This window comes from Oryctolagus cuniculus, chromosome 9 (assembly GCF_051225735.1).
Source record: "Oryctolagus cuniculus isolate XC-2025 breed Fujian yellow rabbit chromosome 9, ASM5122573v1, whole genome shotgun sequence".
Taxonomy (NCBI): Eukaryota; Metazoa; Chordata; class Mammalia; order Lagomorpha; family Leporidae; genus Oryctolagus; species Oryctolagus cuniculus.
Window position 1 is genome coordinate 121,700,059 of NC_142875.1, and position 20,038 is coordinate 121,720,096.

Consider the following 20,038-nt stretch of genomic DNA (forward strand, 5'->3'; position numbering starts at 1 on the left):
CATACAAGAAGCCCATTACTGTCTGGGCACAGGCAGCAGCGTTAACAGGATGGAAAAATGGAAAAAGGAAAAAAACTCTTAAATAAAATTAGGCAACTGCACTTGTCAGCTGCTCCATGATTGAATTTTTAATATTGTGGTCAATTGGTCAAAACAAATAATGGGATAAAATATTTTAATGTATTTAGGACCTGTTTCTGTGGTTAGCCTGCAAAATAGGATTTTGTTTGTTGGTGTTTCAAAAAACAGGCCATTGCAATCTCCTCATTTTGGATGGTTTTATTTTTAAAGACACACACACACACACACACACTGCCATCTTTCAGCTCTTAGAGGACATTTACTCTCTGGACACCCGTATTTTAAATCGGAGTGTTTCAAATTCGGCTCACTGGTGATCCCTTTTAGCCAATGGAGTCTCGCCTGCGAGAAACAGCTTGGGGTGAGGAGAAGTGAGCTCCAGGGCTAGGTCCTGCCAGCCTCATGAAGTGCACCACCCATGACCTGCTCATCCTTGTCTGCAGGAGACAAGTCTGTCCTTTGTGGATGGGACACAGAACACTACAGCCTTCAGATCACTACTGGGGGACGTGGGTAAATCTCATTTATTAGCATTTATTTTTGGAATAACAATGGACTTTGTAACTTCTCTTAGCAAAGCTATCCTCACTGTAAAAACAAAACGCCGCACAGAAGAACTATGCTATGTATTTTACATTACTTAAGGATACAGAGTCCATGGTCACGAACGGTCTCATGGTGTAGCTCTGTGCTTGCTAACTGGCACCTCTGATCATAATTACACAGATGCTATCAGCTATGAGAAACTATGGGGTTAGGGATGAGCTAGTGTGTTTGTAGGAAATTAAAGAGGAGACCATATTCATGGAAAAAAGGTTTCGCTAGAAAGGATATTTTTGAATGGGCCAAAGATCCTCTAATAGTTATGAAGATGCATGTGTTCTTGAAGAAATGATATGAAACTGAGAGTGTACATTTCTAAATATCCATTAAGAAAAAAACAGCATGTGGATTTGACCACATACACCCTATGGGTAAAGACTGCAGTCACATAGGTAATTCTTAGCGGAGAAATTAATGGCATGGAAAGATACGTTTGTTTTATAACTCACTTTCACATGCTGAGCTATTTTATACATACTCAGTTTACCAAATAGATCAGTGATTTGAGACTTCTGAGACCAGCACCACAAAGATAGAATGAATACTCTTTCCCCTTAACAAGAAAAGATCTTCACATCTTTCCAACAAAGTATTTATTCCTAAATGATCTACAATTATTTTTGCCTCTAAAAACAAAGTCAGAATAATTATTATACTTCTCCAAAGAACCCCCAGATGGATCTAAAAGACTCTTCTAAAAAACTGAAGATGACCAATACCAAATAAAGTCAGCCTCATTCACTTAATTTGTATGAAAAAACTGAACCAAATATCCTAACATCTCAAGTAGCACATAGCTGTATCTCCATCAAATCACATATATTAATAAACACAATTTTTAAAAGCCACTAATTCTCAACAGCTTCAGAAAAAAAAAAAGAAGAACAGAGCACACAGGTCAGGTATTCTGCGGTCAGATGAGGAAGAACAAATGGAACACCATGAGAAGACTGTGCAGAAAAAAGACGTACCTTCTCAAAACTTCATGAAACGACTCTGAACCCCTTCGGCAAGCCTCTTCACAGCTGAAAAACAAAGTATAAATGGAGTGTTTTTTTAAGCTTCCTTTTACATCTCTCTTCTCCTACATGTTTTAATCCAGGTTGCTATTAAAATGGCTTACCAGGTGAAACATATTTATATCCAAAAGTGCTGCAAAGTGCTATTAAATGAAGGAAAAATCTGTCAGCAAGAAGTGTGAAGGGAAAAATGGCAGTGCAGTATACTTTGGTAATAGGAGAGAGGGGTTTACTGAAATTAAGATACAAGTGTTCTCAGCTGAACACATGTATGGGCTGATCAAAAGAACACCAGCCTACTAACAGTATGACAAAGGCTTCCACTAGCAGAGGGTTCTAGATTAAATCATGCCTTTTGCCCAGTAGGGTCTCTCGTTTTATAAATTGTTGGAATAATCCTTCAGAAGTCGAATGGTCATCTGTCCAGATCAAAAAGGCAACCACTGTCCTGAAGGAAAGAACACAAAGAACATTCTCCTGGCACTCGGTAACCCCGACACACACAAAGCAAAAGATCTTACAAAATCCCGTTTGAGTGATAGTACTTCTCTCTCAAACACTGTAACTGGTCTGTTTATTTATATGACCATATCAATGTGTTATATTCCCAAAATTCTAGCAACAATGTAAACAGGTGGCAATAGAAAATTGTGGTTATTAGGGTTTGCAGTATGATAAAAGTCAAGCTGGTATAATTTGAGGCATGGGGGATGGAAAGTGTTATCGTTCAACTGTTGAATTAATCACAGTTGAATCATGTTTGTATTTAAAGTGTGGTGGACTTTGTGAATGGAAAAGAATCCTTAACTATGAAATGTGCTAGGCATTATGAAGTCTGCTGCAGCTTTGTTTATTATAGCCACATGTCTGGAATCAAATTATCCAAACTTCACTTTCATATTTCTTCTTTCATGCTTCTTTGGAATAAAACTTTGAAAAACAAAGCAAACTTCTCCTTTTACTATTTTTTCCTTCTTTGGAAAAGGAACTACCGTCATCAACAGAGGCAAATCTTTCCCACAAACAGAAAAACATTAAATCCACAACTCCCCAGCACAGGATAAGGAGAGCAGACACCAGGCAGGTAGGAGATGCGTAGCAATACGTCTATTTTTTCTGACCTCTTTTCCAGTCCATCTCTCGGGATTTGAGTTCAATGGGAGATCCCTCCAACAATGACCCTCCAGTATCATATGGAGAGCAGATTCAGGGTTTGCTTTCAGTAACTAAATGTTAAGTCTCAAATGGTGAATACAAATTGGGTTACGGTAGATCTGTCTGTAGGCTATGTCAAAAGCTCTGTGGCTGGTACTACTAATAATGCTAAGTGGAAGCATGATCTTCTCTACTTCCCTTTTCCTCTAATGGTGAGGTGGATATTCAACAAAGATCCTCTTCTCTGTCAAAACTCAGGAACCTTTGATTCTCATTCTCACTTTTTCGAGCCACTTGTCTATTTTACTTTGTTCTTCACTCTATCTTTAGAAGTATATGGAGTAACAGGCACTTGATTTACTGTCCCACTTGAAGAAACATAAAAATGGACAAAATACATCCACTTAAAAACATTTGTAAAACCAATGCTTTGGAACATACTGGACTTCGCAGAGAATACTGACCCTCAGAACCAGGAGACAAAGACAAGCACTAGGACTGCCCTGGCTCACTGCTGTGAGAGAGTTCGCACTTTGTGACTCAGGGAACGGGAACTTGGGTGGAACTTTGGACTCAGGGGGTTGAAGAGGCAGCCATGAGCAAATTCAGGAGGACCAAGGCAGCTGGGCTTCGTAGGAGCAATTACGAGACAGAGGAGACTCATCCAGAGTGTCTGGGCAATGTGGGGAAGGTCTCCCCAGTACACACAGCAGAATTCTGATGAGTCCATGTGAGGAAATGCCCAAGGCTGGGAAAAGAACCACCAAGAGAATTAGCGGAAACAGTAATGAGGGCTTACACAGGCGAGGAATAAAGCCTATTTCCAGCAGCCACGATGGAAAAACAAACAATTCAGGGAGCTATGTCAGAGCACTCAAAAGACTTTTGCTTTAGCTGTAGAGAATAATTAGCCCCAGAATAAACGATGCTTTGGTCTTGACTAACAAATAATAAAATCAAGAGCCAAGGGGTTTGCTCTGTTTACGGGTAATCTGAGTCCCAGCAAAAAATTCAGGACTATTGATAGGAATACAAAAATAGCAGCATCCAACGAGACAAACTTCACAAACACTGGTAACCAATAAGAAGCAGGAAATTATGACAATTGGAAGAAAAAGCAATCACTCAAAACAAACCCAGAACTGACACAGCTGCTTGAATTAGCAGACACGAAGGATATCACAGTTGCAATAGTTGTTTAAATTGTATTCCACAAGTTTTTTGTTTTCTACAAGAGCCTAGGGGGAAACTGGAAAGTATTTAGTAAAGACATGGAAAATAAAAAACACACCCCAATCTAATGTCTAGATATGAAAACTACAATGTTTCCAGGGATGAAAAGAGCAAAATTAAAAATTAGACTAGATGGATTTAACAGCAGATAAGAGATTAAAGAAAACAATTTTAGTGAACCTGAAGACAGAAACAGTGTCTTAAATGAAATGCACAGATGAAGAATGCTCAAAGAGGAAAATAAAAACAATTAATTAATTGTGAATTGCAGGATGGACAAAGCCAGGAACTGTCCATTCCTACATATGTGGAGATGAAGTGCTGTGCTGAGAAGGATGGACAAAAATTTGAAGAGATAATGGCAGAAATTTTTCATTAAAGCATCAAAGCCTTTAAAAGGCCTCAGCACAAAAAAAAAAATGAACAGAAGCCAAGCAACTTGTGTCAAGATGAAATTATTGAAATCCATGATGAAGATTAGTCAGCCAGAGAAAAAGATGTTGTTTCAAAGACACAAAAACAGGATTATGAGGCAGGCACTGCAGCCCCACAGATGAAGCTGGTGCCTGGGATGTTCCCGTAATGTAACCCAGTGCTGGCTCAAGTCCTGGCTACTCCACTTCTGACCCAGCTTCCTGCTCATGTGCCTAAGAAGCAATGCATGATGGCTCAAGGACCTGAGTCCCAGACATCCATGTGAGAGATGGGGATGGACTCTCTTTCTCACTCTGTCATGTTCAACTAAATAGATCTAAAAACGAAACAGATAACAGCAGATTTCTCATTGGAAACAATGCAATCAAGAAGCATGTGAAGCAAATTCTTCATAGCACTGAAGGGAAACCAACTGATCACCTTCAATTCTATACTCAGTAAAAACATCTTTCATAAACAATGGTGAAATAAATGTAACACACAAAAGTGAAAAAACTCATTATATTCTATCAGATCAACCAAACAGAAGTATCAAATTCTTTCAAGTAGAAGCTGATGAATTATACCAAAGAGAAATACGAATCAACAAAATGGAATGAAGGGTATGATATGGTAACTTGACATGGATAAATCACAAGTTTTTCTAATCAGTGTAAGCTTACTTAAATGGTTATTTACTCTTTAAACAAAAAGAGCAACTCTGTAGTATTGGGAGCATTTGGTTTCTAATAGATGTAGAAGCAAAGTATAATAAAGACAGCATAAAAAGTAGGAGGGAAAAATGGAAGTATACTGTTCTAGGATTCTCATAATATATGGGAAATCATAAAATATCCCTTAAAAGGGAAAGAGGATGACAAAGGTGGGCTATTAATCCTGAAGTAATTCTATGATAAAACAAAGAGTTGTAGATTATATGTCAAAGAAGATATAAAATTATAGAAAATATTATTATTAAAGAACAAATCATACAAATAATGTGATGGTAGATTAAAACCTAAACTTGTTAATAGTAACATTCAATGATAGTTTCTTAACTTATGGAATTAAAAGACAGGGTGAATTTGTGAAAACTCATCTTTTACATATAAATAATGTTTAAAGTAAATAGGTATAAGGTAAGTTATAGCCTTTTAACACTAATTTTTAAAAAGCTGGGGTGGTAATAATATTAGACAAGATAGCTTTCAAAAGAAAGAATATAACTTGTAATAAAAGAATGTCATTTCATAATGATAGGTGAATACATCAGAAAGACATAGGACTTAGGATACTAGGGACATGAAATATATAAAGCAAAAATTAATAGAATTGTATGAAAAACAGAGATGCTCCAATTAAAGTTAGAAATTTAATATAACTCTCAATAACTGACACAGGAAATAGAATTTTACTAAGGATATAGAATATTTGAAGAATATTATGACCAATTTGGCCTACTAGCATTTCTAGAATATTCCACAGCAGCAGACTATATATTCTTTCCAGAATCATGTGAAATGTTTACAAAGAGAGTCCATATTCAGTCCATAAAACAAGCCTTAATGAACTTGAAATGATTCAAGTGCTATATTTTATGTTCCCAGACCACCACAGAATTAAATTAGAAACAAACGACAGCATGATATATGGAACAGCCCAAATTATTTGGAAAATAAGAACAACTTTTGTAAACAACCCAAGGATCAAAGACAAACTTAAAAGGCAACTTATATATATATCAATAAAATTGATAAGCAATTGGCCAGACTGGTCAGAATAGAGGATTGAGAAGTTGAGAAAGTATAGATGAATATAAATGACTAATTTGAGAAATGAGAAAAGTAACATAATCAGAAATTCTGCAGATTTAAATAATTAGATATTAATATGGTATTAACTTCATGCTAATAAACTTGACAACTAAAACAAAATAGATTTTGTCATTCAAACATACAAACTACCAATACTCAAGAATATATAGTTAATATTAAGAGTTTTGGCCAACGCCGTGGCTCAATAGGCTAATCCTCCGCCTTGCGGCGCCGGCACACCGGGTTCTAGTCCCAGTCGGGGCGCCGGATTCTGTCCCGGTTGCCCCCCTTCCAGGCCAGCTCTCTGCTGTGGCCTGGGAAGGCAGTGGAGGATGGCCCAAGTGCTTGGGCCCTGCACCTGCATGGAGACCAGGAGAAGCACCTGGCTCCTGGCTTCGGATCAGCGCGATGCGCCGGCCGCGGCGGCCATTGGGGGGTAAACCAACGGCAAAAAGGAAGACCTTTCTCTCTGTCTCTCTCTCTCACTGCTAACTCTGCCTGTCAAAAAAAAAAAAAAAAAAAAAAAAAAAAAGAGTTTTATGTCTATTCTAAAACTGAGATTTTCATTTTCATTCAAAAAAAGAAAACACTGTCACAAAGAATAACTGACACCTGGTTTGTTTCAACAGTAAATTCTTCAAATACTTAAGAATGAAATCATAATTTCAACAAACTCTTCCACAATACTGAAATGAAAGGAATACCTCTCAAGTCATTTTATGAAGCCTGATACTAAATCAGTCAAACATACAAGAAGAAAAATATAGACCAATATAACTCAGAAACATAGGTACAAATATTTTTAACAAAATGTTAAAAAATCAAATTCAATGATAGGTTATTCCATGAAAGCAAGATTGTTTTAAAATCTGAAAAGTGATGTAATTTACTATATTGTCAAACTATTTAAAAATAAACAATATGTAATTATATCAACAGATATAGTATAAGCACTTCTGAAGTCCAACATTGATTCTTGATAAAAATTTCCAACGTGGGGCAAGTGCCGTGGCACAGTAGGTTAATCCTCCGCCTGTGGCACCAGCATCCCATATGGGCAACGGTTCCAGTCCCGGCTGCTCCTCTTCCAATCCAGCTCTCTGCTGTGGTCTGGAAAAGCAGCAGAAGATGGCCCAAGTGCTTGGGCCCCTGCACTGTCGTGGGAAGAATCTCCTGGATCCTGGCTTTGGATCTGCACAGCTCTGCTCGTTGCGGCCATCTGGAGAGTGAACCAGCAGATGGAAGACCTTTCTCTGTGTCTCTCCCTCTCACTGTCTGTAACTCTACCTCTCAAATAAATAAAATCTTTAAAAAAAATTCCAATGTACCAGATACAGAGGGAACATCCTCAATACAACAAAAGCTGTGGCTGGCTTTCTACTCAGCTATGAAAGAATGAATCCTCCATCCCAAATTAGGAACACTACAATCCACAACTTCTAATTTTCACAACTTCTAATCAACCCTGTACTAGAGGTTCTATTAGACTGCAATATGACAAGAAAAAGCAGTAAAAGGCAGGTAAATATGAAACCAGTAGGTAAAACTGTCTATGTTCACAGACATTGTAATATTCTACAAAGAAAATCTGATTGCATTTCTAGTAAAACTGATAGAATTAATGAGGTTAGAAAGTTGCAGAATTTACAATCAGCATGTTGCATACGGAAAATTTTAAAAGTGACATTTAAAATTCAGTCACATTTACAAAATTATGAAATACTCAAGTATTAACCCGAAAAAAAATGTACAAGATCTGTTACCAGAAAAACTAGTATGAAAGAAGATCTACATTAAAAAAGATAGACATTTTTTACTGGTCAGAAGACAGTGCTATTAAGATGTCAGATCTCTCCACATCATTCTGTAGATTAAAAGCCGTTATTCCAACATGATCCCAGTCTCAGAAAGTTTTTAAAAATAACTGACAAATTCATTCTAAAATTTATGTGAAACATAGAAGTCTTGGAAGAGTCATAACACAAATGCCAAGTTTGGTACACTAATTTGATTTAATTTCAACTTTATGACAAAGCCACAATAATAAATAAAGTGAGCTGTTGGCAAAAAGAGGGGTAAATAGATCAATGGAACAGAATATAGAGTTTAGAAACTGAGCCACAGATATACAGGAAAATTATTTTTTTCACAGAGGGACAGAAAGGACATTCAATAGAGAAAGTTTAATATTTTCAACAAACAGTACTACAACAATTGTACAATCATATGAAAAAATAAAAACTTTGATCCACATCTGTACCATAAGGTAATATTAATTCAAAACTGATCACAGACCTAAATATAAATCCTAAGACTCATAGGAAACACACAAAAACGACCTCTGTGACCTTGGGTGAGACAAATATTTCTTAAATACAACTAGGTAAGAAAAATCATAGAAGAAAAAATTCATCAAAAACAAAAAAATCTACTTCTCAAATACTTTTTTGCTTTTTAAAATTTTTTTAAATACATAAAACATTTTTGTGAGGTTATGTGATGTTTCAATGCATATATGCATATACACACAGAGTGTAATGCTCAACTCAGGTTAAGTACACCTATCTCTTCAAACATTTACCAGTTCTATATGGCAAAAATATTCAAAATGCTTTACTGTAGTTTTTTTCTGAAAAACATATACAATACATTATTGTTATCTACTCTCCTCTACTATGTAATAGAACACCAGAGCTTTCTTAAGATTTATTTTTATTTATTTTACAAGCAGAGTTACAGAGAGACAGAGAGAGACAGAGACAGAGAGACAGATTTCTATCCTCTTGTTCACTCCCCAGATGGCTGTAATAGCCAGGGCAGTGCCAGGCTTAGGCCAGACTAGCAGCCAGGAGGTTCTTCCTGGTCTCCACCTAGGTGCAGGGACCCAAGCACTTGGGCCATCTTTCACTGCTTTCCCAGGTGTATTAGCAAGGAGCTGGAGCAGAAGTGGAGCAGCAGGGTTTCAAAGTGGCACCCATATGGGATGCTGGCATTCCAGGCAGCAGCTTAACCTGTTACACCACACCACCAGCCTCAAACTTTGTTCTTCTAAAAAAGTTAGGACACAGGCTATGGCAAACATCTGCAAATCATATGAATAAAAGGCTTATATCTAGAACATAATAAAAACTCTAAAGAATCAATAACAAAAAGTAAATAATTCAATTTAAAAATGGACAAGAGATATGTCTACATACTTCACTGAAGAAGATAAGGAGATAGAAAATTAGCACGAAATTGTCAGCGTCATCAGTCATTAGGTACATGTAAATTAAAAGCACAATGAGATATAAAACATATCCATTAGAATGGCTAAAATCAAAAAGATTGACCATACCAATTGGTGCCCAGGATGTAGATGAAACAGAATAACCATATGGTGCTGGTGGCAAACTGGCAGTTTCTTAAAAACTGGTCATTATCTTGATCCTTTGACCCAGCCCTATTTGTTTCTTCAAGACACTGCCATAAAGAGTGTGCATATAAATGTTTGGTGCTGCCTCAATCATACCAGGGAAACTAGAAACAACCCAGGTGCTATACATAAATGAATGAATAAACAAATTGTATATATATACATCCAAGAAAACTCACCTACATTAGGGATTATGGTGGCTGAAAAAAATCAGACTCCCCAAAGAAGATAAAATGTGTATATAGTCACATTTGTATAAAATTCTTGAAAATGTAAACTCATGTATAGCAAAAGAAAGCAAACAGTGGCATGAGAAAACTTGTGGGGATAATGAATAAGTTCACTATTTTGATTGTGTTGTTTTTTTTACCTAGGAAGGTGCCTGCCTGAAAGTAAATGCTAAATAAATATTTGTATTTTTTCTTTTAAAGATTTGATGGTCTATCAATTTTTTTACCTGATTATTTCTTTGAGATAGACACAGTGAGTGAGTGAGACAGAGAGGAGCTTCACTCTCCATATGCCCTCAATGGCTCAGGCTGACTCACAGCTGGGTTAGGCAGGGACTGAAGCCAGGACCCAGGAATTCAAACCAGGTTGTAGGAACTCAACTACTTTGGCTATCACATTTTATTTCCAAAGGTGCATAATTGCGAGGGGACTCATACTCAGGAACTCCAATATGGGATGTGGGCATCCTAATCAGCATCCTAACCATTGCACCAAACACCAGTCCTTAAATAAATATTTGTGTGACGAGGAGTCTAAGATTCTCAGGTTCTGCTGCATCTAACTGCAGAAGTAGTGATTTCATTCACAAAGCTGTAGTTTACAAATGTAAAAACTGATTTTGGCTGAACTGGTGAAAATATAAATTTAGAGATGTGAAATTAAGCTGTGGTACCTAATAGAGAAGGTGTAGACTAAGTAGTCTGATTAGTGTATGTCTGAAAAGGAACAATCTAGTCACCATGAATTTTTTAAACGATTCATTTATTTGAAAGGCAGAGTGATAGAGAATGGGATTAAGACTGAGATAGGGGCGGGGGGAGAGAGACAGAGAACTTCTCTATGTTACTTCACTCCCTAATGGCCACAATGGCCAAGGCTGGGTGAGACTGAAGCCAGAAGCCCAGATCTCCATCCAGGTCGGGAGGGACCATCCATGGTGGCAGGGACCCAAGCACTGAGCCGCCTTCCACTGCTTTTCCAGCCACACTAGCTGGTAGCTAGATTAGAACTGGAGAAAGCGAGATTTGAGCCAGATGCCTGTGTCTCAGGAGGCAGCTTAATTCCCTGTCCATAATGCTGGTCCTTTATGAATATTTAAGTGATACTCAAAGCCACTGATCTCAATAAAATTATTCAAATGAAGTTAGCAAAGAAAAAATAAAGAAACAGAACCCACATGAGAATCATCATTTAAGGTAAGGGCAGAGCAAGAGAATTCTTAACGGGTGGTAGGATGTCTGTAAAGACAGAGAAAAGCTGCCTTAAGACTGTCACAGAGGCCAGTAGAGGTGAAAATTGTGAAAAGGACAATGAACAACTTACATGCAGTAAAACACTAGTTAAAATATAGGCTGAATCACAGCTCCTGGACATGATAAACGAGAGGTCCTGCTTAGAACAGAGTCATTGCAGGGCGGGGACAAAGGCAAGATGTCATCGGAAAGGAAGTTCCGTTTTTAGCCCAAGACCAACACAGGCAATGGCTTTGTTTTAGGAAAGTGTCATACTAACTGGATACATGGATTTAAAGGGAGAATTAGGAAGGCCAACCACTTGTAAAGCAATGTACTGAAACGAGGTAGAGAGGGCCTGTACCAAAAACAGCATCAACTGTACAGCAAGGAAAACACTGAACAACGTCCATAGAGAAAAAACGGTCAACGTTTAAAAGTATTCAGGATAGAAGCAAAAGGAGAGTCAGGGCAGGAAGGGGAAACAGGGATATTAACAGTATTGAGAAAGTTGGGAAGGAAACCTCACCGGAGCAGGAGAGCAGAATCCTCCTCCTCCTTTAGTTTCCTTTCCCAAAATTTTAGACATATCTGCAATGGTGTACAACATAAATGTTTATTTCTTTCTTTAAAACATTTATTTTTATCTATCTGAAAGACAAGAGTTACAGAGAAAGGTAGAGACAGATAGAGTGGTCTTCCATCCGCTGATTCATGCCCCAAATGACCACAATGGCCAGAGCTGAGCAGATCCGAGCAGGATCTTCTTCCAGATCTCCCATGTAGGTGCAGGGGGTCAAGCACTTGAGCCATCTTCTACTGCTTTCCCAGGTGCATTAGCAGGGAGCTGGATTGGAAGTGGGACAGCCAGGACTTGAACTGGAGCCCACATGGGATGCTGGCACTGCAGTCCAGGGCATTAACAAGCTGAGCTACAGCACTGGCCCCCAAAAATGTTTATTTCATGAAAAAAAAAAAAAAAAGACCTACACAGCTACTGGAATTTTATAAAAATGCAATATGCCAGTGTAATAAGCTAATGAATCACCTGTCATTTATTTGGGTGTATTGGAAACCTCCCAGCCATAATTTCAAGTACAAACGAGGACTACTTCTCTGATGCGCTCACTGAAGCTTCATTTGGTGGCAGTGGTGACAATGGCAATGCTGCTGCCGCTGCTGCTTTGTTTAAGGAAGCCTAGATGTGGCAGCAATATCCTCAGGGCATTCTATCAGCTGTTCATTGTTGGAGGAGGAGGTCCTTCTTCCTGACTACTCAAACAGCCAACTGAACACAATATACTCCGGCAGCTACTGCTATGCCCTCAAGCTTGGGTTGGAAGTAGAACAGAAAAACTTCTCACTGAAGTTCTTTTTAATTAGGACTGCAGAGAACTGGTATTGTGGAGGATTTCTCTCTTTCTGGAAAGTATGATTTCATAAAATTTGAGACAGAATTTAAAAAAAAAAAGCCTATTGTTTCACAAGTCTGCATAAAATTAAATACATTCATTCGGTCATACTACTATTTGATACATATATACCTCCATATTTTATTCTTAATCATAAATAGCTTTGAAGAAACTAGAAAAATCCTTGTTTCACTATGAAAGCATTTAAAACCTTTATTTTCCTTATCACTGAAAGGCATTCAACTGATGTGGTTTTCAACACACAGGCACTTCCTGTACTGTAGAAGTCTTATATCCAATCTTTGTCAGTTTCTTTAGGATTTCATTAATATACTATGCATATAAATAAAAATGGAAGTTGACATAGGTCTGAGGTAAAACTAGTATTTTTTCTAAAAACTCAGATTTCTTAATTCATTAATAAAAAGCAATATTACAGCCTATCATATATCATTGATTAAAGAGGTCTTTTGTATATTCAATTACCAATCCAGCCATGACTTTCACATACATTTTGTCAGTTTTCATTGGGTGTACCCCGACTACTTTTTTTGGGTAAGGTTTATTTTATTTGAAAGTCAGCATTACAGACAGAGAGCTTCTATCTGCTGGTTTACTCCCTAGATGACATCATTGACCAGCATTGGATCAGGTCCAAGCCAAGAGCCAGAGCTTCTTCCAGGTCTCTCACATCGGGAGCAGAGGCCTAGGTACCTGGGCTGCCTTCCCCCTTCTTTTCCCAGACCATTACCATGGCGCTGGATCAGAAGTGGAGCAATCATGACTTGAACTGGTACCATGTAAGATGCTGGCATTGCAGGCAGTGGCGGCTTTACCCGCTACATCACAACAATCTCTCAGACTCTAACTACTATGAGCAAAAAAAAAGTACTTTCCACAGTCCTCATAGAGGGCTGCTCCCAGAAGGCAAGCTCTGACGAGTCGTCCATACACCTTGCCCAGTGTTGTTCCTCTCCTGACCTCTTCATCTCCTGATGGTCCACTTGTGAAATGGAGGGGCTTTTTGTTTGTGTTGACCTGACAGGTTTGAAATAAACAGCAATAGAATATCACCTTTAAAGTGCCTCCCAAAAAAGACTATATCTGAACATAAATAAACAACCTTGGCTATCACAACAATGCATTTGATCTACTGTTGGCACTGCTGGTACGGTTCTTGTGTTTAAAGCATGTTAAAGTTGATGAAGGTTTGTGAAGACATCAATACCCTAGAGCAGACACCCTGGGAAAGGTGGGCAGGGCATTACTTCCTACATCTAAGTTACAACCCTGAGCAAAGAAAGTATAACGAGGGTGCTTTATCACACTTCAGCACTGACAGAAAAAAAATGAACTGCAATCATATCTAATTAGTGTTAAAATAATGTTTCCCGTCGAAATGTTTAATTAGCCCCATTTTATTACATAAACATTCCTGATGTAGAGCACACTACAGCTCAAAGATTCTGATGAGTTAAATGGCACAGTGTTCTCACGCCCTGTGTGGGGCAGAACCTGACAAGAACTGGCTGTTGTTAGCAGATGTCCCCACCATCGGTGGAGCCATGATGCTTGCTCCAAACAGCAGGCCATCATTTCAACCTTTGTTGCTTCTACCAAACCTCCCATTGTGCTTTCAATTTAACAGCATCACAAGCAGACAAAGACATTTCTTACAATTTGCCCTTCAGTTCAGAGACGGGTCCTATTTAAACTTGTCTAACCTCTCATAACGTATTAGTTATTGTTGCCCGCCTGCGTGTGTCCTCTGGCAATGAGCTACTCATCCTGGGAGGAGGAGGGGCTGCCCTTCAGTGTGATAAAGCAAGACCAGATTTACTGGCACACTTACAGGATGCTTGTCTCAAGATTGCAGCAAATTTAATTAACCTTATTACAAATATGGTTTTCTTGATGATTGCATCACTATTTGGTATTACTTCCCCTACTGCTGTTGCAGAGTAATATGTGCTTTCTGAAATAGTTTTCTAGAAAAGCAGGATATTGGAAGAAGCCAACTTATCCGAGGCCGTGACCCACTGTAGCTCTCATCCTCTTTGCACACACGCATGGGTTACCCACACCTTCTTCCACGGTCCTTTTACAACTCTGTTCTCGCACACCTCACTGCCACAATGGCAAGAAATAACTTCACACTGAAACTAAAGGGATTCTAAGGCTTGAAGAATGTCACAAGAGTCCCAGTGTAGAAACAGACACTGGGCTAATTGCTGCCCTAAATTCTTTTCAAAGAGATAGTCCTGGACTGTGAAAATTACAAGGGATTTCCTGACTTTCACAGTGCTGGTCAGGCCTATGACAAATATAGTATTCAGAGACACCACACTCACTCACACACACACACACACACACACACACCCCTCAGTCAACACCTGTTTATTTTCAAAGCATCTATGCTCACCTCGTTACTGAGCCCTCCATCACTCTCCAGAAGTAAATTAGGAGCTTGGGAAGCAACATGCAATCTTCCAGCCTACATAATTAACTGTAGCACATGCCTGCAATGAACCACACAAGGTCGTGGGCTTTTCTGTTTGCGGCAGGTTTGTAGGAGTCCCTTCCTCCAGGTATCCAGAGAGCAGAGGTAACCTCATCCCACCCAAGAGCAAGACTCAACATTCCTCCTGATGGCCATAAAAAGCAGGTGTCCCATCGCTTACACTTCTGTGCTTTGGGCCTGGGGAAACATTTGTTCTTTGTAAGCCATTTAGGGCTTTTCCTAATGTGGGATACTTGACGTTAGATTGTGTTCAGAAGTACAAGGCATCATCAGTCCTGTTCAGAACCTACTGAATTACAAGTTTTGTTCCAAATGCACGCTGTTGTTGGCAGAAAGAAGAGGGATATATGAGCACTGCAAAGCCCACTACATAACAGAAGACTGTAAAGCATTAATGCGCCTTTGAATCTTTCCGTATAGCAATGACAATCTCTTAACAGTCTGGCTCATGCCCCTCTAGACAAGAGAAAAGAGAAAAATGTGCAAATCAGCTAGGTGTCCAACAATCAGAGAACTGTGCACCTAATAAGCCATTCAATGGAGTGCTTGGGAAGCATTAAGAAAAGATTTACAAAGACTTTCCAACACCAGAAAAAGGTTCATGATTTCATTTTGATTGAAAAACACTGGATACTAGGGGATACATACAACACAAAAAGGATAAAATATTTGGAAAGAAGAAAACACATTTAAAGTGGTACAGATGTATTTTTGTTTCTCCGCTTCTTTTGCCCTGACTTTTCATAATATCATTGAGTAATTAATATGTTACACGGTTATAATTGATAATTAAACAGCAAATTTTATTTAAAAAAAATTAAAAACTTCTCAGGGGATGGATGTAGAAGTAAATCATGCCTTGTGCTCAGGAAAAAATAACATTACATTATTAGATATGCACATTGAGACTAGTTCCCTTAATTCACCTGGCCCTCTAGTCTTGGGTAAGAACCTGAAATTGAGTATGTACAACTATACTCTCCTTAGGAACAGACATCATTATGCTCTAAGCACTGTTGTGAGAGAGCCCCTCACAGTGAAGGTCCTCTATAAATACTGGAAGAATAAATATAATGAGCACTCTTAAAACACATTATTTTTAGGAGTTTCTTAAAAGCAAATTACATGAATGTCAACCTACATAGATCGATCAAAATTTGTCACCCACATCCCACTGATAGGGAAAAAAACCCAGAATTCACGATACACAATTAGAATAGAAAAATACATACATATACACACATATATATAAAATTATGATTTCCAACACATGAGAAATATTTCAACTCAATTTCTTTCTGCCCTTATTATTCATTTATTTAAGCATTTTGAAAGTGTTTCTAAATCTCGTCGTTATCAAACTCCCTAGATTTTCTTTGACATTGCTTCCTCAATATTGCTATTATGACATGAGCTATTTTGAAAACAACTTTTCCCCACTCCTACAAAAACATTAAAATAAAATAGATGCCAAGACTAGCCATCCCAGATCACTTGCTGCCTATGCAGTAACCTCTCAGCAGAAAACCTTCTTCACTTGTTTCATGTCAAGCTCCCTTCACTTAATCTGTCTAAAATACTATCAATAACACATCTGCCTAAGTTAACAGATAGCTATCAAAAGCAAAATATAAAACAATGTGGATGAATCCAAACCTGTCTCCTCTCAACACTGAGATGAGCTGTGCCAATAAACTGAGACATTAATTCAGCATAGGTGATTTTGACAGTGGGCCTGGAGTGGGCCAGCGGGACAGGAGTGCTAGGGCATCGGGTACATCAAGGTTTAGAAGGAGCAGCAGCAGGTGAGAGTAGAGATAAAGAAGTAACCACACAGCAGAGACACAAGCTTCCAATCTGAAATTCCATTTATGGATGCTGCTGGTGTTCGGACCAGACACACACTGCACTGTTTCTTAGGCTTTAGTCCTCCTTGCAAATGGTCCTCCGAGTATTCCTGAGGCTGTGGGGGCCTTTTCCACGGCAGGAACCAGAAGTGCCTGTCATCAGGCTTGTAGGCTCTCAGCCAATGACAGCCTGATGGGACAGTGTGTAAGTCCAGGTCACGTGCCTTAAATGATAGCAACTCTGGGGTGTGATTTCTGTTCCACAGCTCCTTTGAAGAATGGCTCAGGACGTCTGAGATCACCTGTTTAACTTTGAGTCTTCCTCAGCAATCAGGACCTAGTATCTTACAGCTCCCTCCTCTTGATCTTTACTTTCTGTCTCTTCTACCCTCCCAGATTCCTCCCTGACACTAATTCTCAGAACTCACTCCAGATCATTGTTCCTAATGTTTACCTGCTGTATACATTAAACCAGCTGCACAGTCTAATTCTGGCAGAAACTTACATGTAATTAAATAGTATCTAATTAATTTACATATGCATTTATTTTATTGCAAGAACAATTACAAACCTAATTTTTCTCTAATACTACTAGTGAGTTCAATGGCTGACTTCTTGAAAGAACAGCATAAAGTGTTCCTAACTGGAGAAATGGAGGATTCTGGCTATCTAGTAAAACCCCTTTCCAAGGAATAATCAAGAAGGTGATGCCTGAGAGAAAATATTCCAAATAAAATTAATCACATTCGTGTTATCAGATGCAGTGAGTGGTATGCATGGTATGAGAACAACATCCAAAATCTACATAGTGTTTCGAGTCATAAAACATGTTTTATTTGTTCTACTTTGTGCTTGTCCATTATAATTACAAGTTATTTCTCTTTAACATTCAATACTGCTCTTGGATTAGTCTAACATTTTACTTTCCTTCTAATTTCCAGTTTTCCATCTTCGTGTTCTATTTCCATCTGAGTGAAGTAGAGTTTCATCTCAACCTCATCATCTCAGCTCCATTTTTGTTTCATTAGCATTACGATGGCGTCTTGGCATACTTACACAAAGCTAGGCATGTGTAAATGTCTTAAAAAGTATAAATATTTAAGTAAATAAAAAATCCAAAACACCAATTCTTCATTGGATTAAATTAGTGCTTAGAGTTGCATATAATTATTGTGATACAGTGAAATACTACAAAGTTCAAAACAGGTGAAATACATTTAACATAGCACTGTAGAAATTATACGCTTGATTCAAACAATAATTAAATGAATACACAGAAACAACTATAAGTCTTGCTTTTCACCTTTCAATGTCAACAGGTACATCTCAGTAGGCACGTTTTCACTTAATCTCTAAATGCTGAATTGTACACTGGGGCAACACAACCACATGTTTTAAGTATACAGTTGGATAGATTGCCCATCTAGTTTATGACAGTTATCCCATGGACAAACGTATCCTGAGTTTCAACAACTTGCTTGCAAATGAATTCATGTTAGACAACCTATCCCTACTGCAACCTAAAAAGCATTGTCTTTAGATGGTGCAGACAAAGAAATTAGTTGGCCAAGTCTTTCCCCTTGAACTCATCTGTGCTGTTATACGAAGCACCAAAATTTACCACTGTGAAATTCACATTTAACCCAAGAACAAAACAATAGGGAAGGCGCTATGTTGGCAACATTCCTGAGCTTTCATAGCCATCAGAGATTGTCCTTTATTTTTTCATACTTCTCTGTCCTATATGATCATCTTGAATGTTCTACAGTAAGGTAGTGCTTGTGATATATTTTCATGTTTACTAATTCACAGTATCTTCCTGATTTTACTTTTATTCTTTTAAAAGGAGTTTTTAAGACTCAGGTTAGAGGTACACTACTTATTAAAGTAAAGGCAGTTTCTACCAAGGTCAGTGTTTTTCAAAAGAAACATGGAATACATTTAGAAAACCAAAGCCCTTCAAATGATTTTACTAAATTAATTAGCAAGTAGGTCATGTTAGCACTCCCATGAAAGTGGACAAGGTGGGAGAAAGGCAGCATACCATTTCATTGCTTTACATCACAATAGCTAATGAAATAAAATGTTTATTTAACAAAACAAAAATCCTTGATCCCCCTGGCACTGACAAACCATTAATATTATGTTTTAAAATTTCAGAATTTCATTTTGAGCGAGTGACTAACTTACAGAGTAAATCAGACTGCTCAAGAGGTCACAAGCATAATTCACCATTACCCAGAATAATATATATTAAGAAAATGTTGATTTTATGGAAATTGCATAATACATATTTTAACTTTCTTGGTGGGTCAGACCACATTAGTCTTCACACCATTAAACAAAGTGTTATGTCATATACATAATAATTTACTGAGGCTGTTTTTAAACTATACTTCCAAATGGGTTTTGTCCCTTCAAAGTAGTCTCCTTGGAAACAGTTACTCCAGTAAAAAAACAATGCCCAAACTATTTTTGGAATTGTCATTCAGAAACTGCAACATATTCATTGGAACATAGCTCAGTAAACAAAAGTCTTATAAAAGTACGTGTGTTTTTAGCCAATCAGGTCATTTGGAACCCACTTTTCGTCTACTGAACGGGATAAGATCCCTTGGAAACACATTTGTTTAATGTTTTCAGATTTTTTTTTTCAAATAACGAAAGATTGAAAATGCTTTTATAGTTTTAAAATTCTTTGATATTAATATAAAATTGTCAAAATTACTTTGAACAGGAACCTTGAAAAGCCAAACCAAAAATTTTGTAGTATGATGTATTTTGACATGAAATCATTCACAGGTATATTATATACATAGAGACGTGGTAAGCCATTCTTTTTTATTCAATCTGATTCTTGACTTCTTGATAAGTATTTCATTCACTCACTCTTCCATCCATTCATTCATAAATACATACATTCAACCATTCACTGGCTTATTATTTATCAAACATTTATGAACTATTACAGTGTGTCAAGATAAATCCAAGGTCACAGTTGGATAAGTAAGTCATGATCCATGCTTCTCCTTTGTGTCCTTGGAATTTGTAAATATTACAA

The 20,038-nt window shown here is 37.8% G+C and overlaps 1 protein-coding gene across 14 annotated transcripts in view; it reads right to left on the bottom strand.

Annotated features, from left to right (window-relative positions):
* The window catches only part of SOX5 (SRY-box transcription factor 5), a 1,100,247-nt gene that overhangs the window by 654,272 nt on the left and 425,937 nt on the right, over positions 1 to 20,038 (bottom strand). For all 14 annotated transcript variants that reach the window (XM_089304672.1, XM_089304666.1, XM_070049491.2 and 11 more), the window contains exon 6: positions 1,656 to 1,709. The gene's annotated coding sequence lies outside the window, so the exon portion shown is untranslated. The remainder of the gene's footprint in view (positions 1 to 1,655; positions 1,710 to 20,038) is intronic.